At 37.3% G+C, this 5,168-nt stretch overlaps 1 protein-coding gene across 1 annotated transcript in view; it reads left to right on the top strand.

Annotated features, from left to right (window-relative positions):
- Positions 1-527: 527 nt before the first annotated feature.
- LOC145674534 (uncharacterized) overlaps positions 528-5,168 on the top strand; it is a 123,109-nt gene continuing 118,468 nt past the window's right edge. Inside the window, exon 1 of the mRNA XM_081744690.1 lies at positions 528-622. The gene's annotated coding sequence lies outside the window, so the exon portion shown is untranslated. The remainder of the gene's footprint in view (positions 623-5,168) is intronic.

Below are 5,168 nucleotides of genomic sequence, written 5' to 3'. Positions count from 1 at the left end.
AGATGGCGTTCACGGCTAGATTCCGCACCAGCAATCAGTGACTTATGCATGCTTACAGTAAACGAAATAATGTTTAACACTGGGGTTGTCATATTTTTGGGAATAAATGATTTTTTTTTTTTTTTTTTTTTTGCGATGCATGGCATTCATACGTCTATATGTTGTGCATAGTAAAAGCATGTCAGAAAAACCTAAAACTTACGGGAAATACGTAATATCTGGCAACCCTAATCGTCACTAAACTTTACATGACGTAACTTAAGGGTGTTTGAATGCTAAACAACAGTTACGTCATACGTTTCAATGTAGCCCTATAGATGTCGTTCCGGATGTGTAGTGTGGTGTAAATTGATATACATTCGGAGTAGAGGTTTATCGCTGACGAATAGAATTGCATGTCTCTTCTTGTAGTGTGTTCCTATTGGATATTTCCAGCGGCGGATGTGAGTTGCTGGAAGACTCTGCAATCGGAAGACTCTGCCGATAGAAGACTCTGATGATTGCATCATTTTGCAGCTACTTCGACTACGAGAGGCCTGGAGTGCAGTTGGGAAGAGTTGCAGTTGGTGAAGAATTGAAAGACGAAAATCAAGACGAGGGGAGAAGAAGGGAAAACATTAAGGTAAGTGATATTAAAAAAAAAAAAAACCTCCATTGGTAAAAAAAGATGATGATGTAACCTCATATCGGATGATTTTGATCTCCTCTCATAATGATTGCGCCTTCATGTAAACCTCGGAAATAACCACGCTTTTTAGCGTATGTGTGTTCTACGTTCATATCACCCTCCATTTTTCAATTATGGCAGTGTTGAGGGGATTCGACATTTTTGCTACCATTCCTTACCATTGAACACTTTTAAGTATAATTGTAATTAGGGGTCGCCCACATATTACTTAAGACTATTTTTGACAAAATTTTGCACCCTCCTTCCCCCTTGATACACATTGTAACGCAAGACCTAAACTCTCCCCCTTTGTTACGTAACACTTCTTGATTTTTTTTTCACCAATTGCGTTTATTTTGAAACTTATTTTTTAGAAGTAGAACTTTTCATTACAAAATACTTGCACTCTGAATATAGTTGTGTCTTTTCGACAAGAAATCAAAGTATTAAAAATTGCAGTACCGTAATAATATTTTAAGGTGGTTTAATTAACCAGGCTTAATTCTTCGAAATTGCGTGCTGTCTTTTTCCCAAGCAGATCGTACTCACCCATTTACGATCTAAAGATCTGACCCACAGCACCTAAAGAACTAACGACTTTTTTTTTTTCGGGATCCAGAATGCTTCATGTATTTGAAATTCGCCATTGTCGGTGGTGCAAGGAAATTCTCTTCCTTGTCGACCACAAATTCAAAGTTGCTGCACACGTCAAAAAAAAAAAAAAAAAAAAACTTTCTTTGGTAAGTAAATATTTGGTTACCATAATAACAGTTTTAATGTTCCTTTGCTATTACTGTACGACATTGTCTCGTACGGCCCTCAATGCCAGTAAGTACTCTGTGGTTGGCTCACTCCCTATTCCAACTTGAACATGCTTGTGTTAAACGAACGTGTATGTACCTAGTGTTGAGATTATCAGAACTATATGTTAGGTTCAACGATGTATAATACATCTATCTTACCAACAGAGGGTAATTCTTTAATTAGTGTGTATTAGTATTTGTTAATTTGTATTTATTTTTTCACGTCTTGTTTCCAGTAAAGCATGTGATAATCCTCTGAAACTGCAATTCTCCGTAGTAGGAAGAATACAGTTCACTAAATCACTACTTAATAACTATAAGTCGTTGTTGTAGTATGTTTTTTTTTTTTTCCTATTGCCCAACAACTGTGTTTGAACATAGTAATTGTCAAGAAACTTTAATGAAAATTTAAAAAAGGCCATCCTTCGTTGGCTGGTTCGTTTAGAGTTTAATGTACATTTCCGTACCGAAGTTATAGGAAACGTGGACCTACAGTTTAACGAGGGATCCGAGCGAAAATTGTTCCCTTCGCTATCTGATGCCGGTCATCCCGTATTGCCACGAATAAGCTCGGAGTTTACCTTTTGTAATGTGCAGCGCCGCCAAAGTTAGCTGAGACGCAAAAGTATATTTTGAACGTTTTCATGACACATATTTTACTATTTACAAATTATTAGTATTTACTTAGTTTGTAACAGTATTTTTTTTTTTTTTTTTGCATGAACAAATGAAGATTTAGCTTCGCAATCGGTGGTTTCTAAAATGGCGTGGCAGGCCTAGCGGAGCTGGAAGCCACTGAACTTCAGTTTTTTTTTTTTTTTTTTTTTTTCAATTTACGGAACTCGAATAATATAGGCCTCGCTTTTTATAGTATTCCTGTAGGTGGATCAGACCCAGTTTCACCACCCTTTTTACGACAATTGTCAAATTAAAAAAAAAAAAAATCTGTTTAGCAGCTAAATTAGTGGGGCCGCGGTAGCTCAGTGGTAGTACTCACCTCTGATGCATGGTGTTCTTAGTTCGATTCCAACTCGCGCCAAGCGAGCTTTGTGGTGGAGTAAGAGCGCATCAGTGTGTTTTCTCCGGTTCTCCCGTTTTCTCCATTCCACCATTTTAATTTCTTACCATCGCTGTCTCCTTTATCCTAGCCGGCATAATCGTGGGACGTGAAACTGAAAGATTTTAGCAGCTAAATTAATAGAATTATTTATTATTTAATTTAGAACTAAAATAAAATACCGGGAAAATAGCTATATTCACGCAAAAATTTTACAATTTTCCTTTTGAATGGAAAGATACGGAAGTTTTCTAAGTAAGTGCATATTATGTAGCATTTTCTGCAGCCTAATATATATATATATATATATATATATATATATATATATATATATATATATATATATATATATATATATATATATATATATATATATATATTATTTCATACCTTCTTTAAAATAAGTTACGGATTAGAAATTAGATTTCTGAGGTTTTGGAATCTATGGCCGTGTTAGCCCCTCACACGTATGAGGGATGACGTCCTCAACGAACACACTCTCCAATGAAAGGAAGCGGCCTGGAATCTGTGTGTTAGGTACCATCCCCGCATTTGTCTGGTGTGAATGGGGAAAACCTAGGAAAACCTCGGTCAGGATTCTTGGCCTGGAAAAGCTTGTACACATCTTCGACCGAGTGTGTTCTCTGGCGTTCGAACCTGGCACCACTCGCACCAAATACGAGAGTGTTACCGACTATGCTACGCGCAGCCACATTCATTGAAATAAGTTGCGAATGTGTACATGCTATGACAAACGTTTTGTGTAAGTTGATATTTCAAGAAGATATTTTTTTAATGGTCAAGAGGTTAACACACGTGTTCTCTGTGAATGTGGAACCGGTGTCCTTTCCAGGTTGTGGAGTTTGCTTCGTATATAATGTTGAAAAGTGGTTCGGGTCCAACATTAGTACGTCCCGCCTAGTAGGTATGCATATATTTGATGCTCGAAACAAACATTAAATTGCCATAAACCAAGCACTGTATTTTTTGGCATGTGTGTATGTGTCCTTTCTCGTGTTTGCATTGCATATCTCACGTGTCTTCTAATGTTTTTTTGTTGTTGCTGTTACACTTTTCTTGTTTTTTGGGGGCGCGGTGGCTCAGTGGTACAGCGTTCACCTCTGGTGCTTGGGGACCCGGTTTCGAACCCAGCTCGCGCCATGTGGACTTTGTGGTGGACAAACACCGTGCTCGTGATTTTTCTCGGGGTTCTCCCGTTCCCTCCCACTTTCTTCATTCCACCATTTCACTCATCTCTCATCATCACCGTCTCCTTTTCCCTAACCGGCATAAACGTGGGACGTAAAACTCAAAGATTTCATTTCATATATTTTTTCTTGTTTTTTTATTATTATTATTATTATTTCTATCGTGGTTCAAGCTTCAAATTTAAGTTCGTAAATACAATGTTCTTCTAAGGACTTAGGGCAGTGGTATTTAACCTTTTATTTTCGCATACCATGAAGATAATTTGCATTAAAGCGTGAGTTCTCAGATGTAAAATATTCGCAATTTAAATTGATGAATTCGATCCTGGGAGTCGAGCTTTCTCTCGAAATTTGCTTCGACAAATGTATGTATATGAACATCCTCATTGATGCATCGTTAGATTAGATCTCAAAAGCATGAATTCACCCCCAAAGTTATACATGAAATCTTGAAATTAAATTTTGCAGTTTTTAACGTCCCACAAATATGCCCTTTAGGGTGATGGAATAATTGGTGGAATGAGAATGCGGGGAGAAAACGGGAGTACCCCGAGGAAATCCACGGACACTATGTTATCCACCGCAAACTTACTTGGTCGGGGATGGAACCAAGGCACCAGAAGTAAGTGATCTACCACTGAGCCACAGTGCTGCCCTCTCAAATGTATACACAAATCAGCATCAGTAATACAAATTATAGGTAATTATATCCCAAATAAATTATGCTATTTATTCTTTTTTTTTAAAAAAAAAACAAAATAATACAATTTTACCATAAACAAGAGTATCACGCTTTATCTATTTTTTTTTCTTTTAATATGCTACTTAAAATTTTGTGTACCTCTAAGAAGACATCACTTGCTCAACTGAAAGGTGTAATCGCCTTAACAAAGTTTAGTGTTCCTGACGAGAGGAAACGAGATGATTTGATTTTCAGTTTAGCGTCCCTTTTCAGCAGCGAGACTATATGAGAATCTAAGGTAGGCACGCAACAATTTTTATAGAGGGACTTTCGCTACGGGCATTTAATTTAAAGTACTCGCCAACTATCTCTATAAAATTGTTGCGGAAGTATCACAGGATTATAAAACAGATTTTTGGGGATAGGGTATGTAACTAGTTCCTAAGTGAAGTCACAACCCGACTACGGTAGCTCCCAAGTTTCGGAGCTATGATCATTTAAAGTTAACTCTTTCATGTTTTCAGCAGCCTAAACTCGGAAAGGAAGCATTTGTGCACCCTGTTTCATCTATACATTTTGTCGTATTTTGGTGTCACATATCACCTCCCAAACGTTTTTGTTTTCAAACACACACACACACAATATACATATATATACATACAAGGGAAAATCCAGAGGGGCTATAGGGGCAATAGCCTCCTTGACCCTCAGGTATACACTGGATAAAATGGACCTCAATCCTGTTTTACAC

Source organism: Thermobia domestica, chromosome 17 (genome assembly GCF_964235325.1).
Source record: "Thermobia domestica chromosome 17, izTheDome1.hap1.1, whole genome shotgun sequence".
NCBI classification, from domain to species: Eukaryota; Metazoa; Arthropoda; class Insecta; order Zygentoma; family Lepismatidae; genus Thermobia; species Thermobia domestica.
Note: the sequence above shows the minus strand (reverse complement) of the source record. Positions and strands in the feature narration are given on the sequence as shown.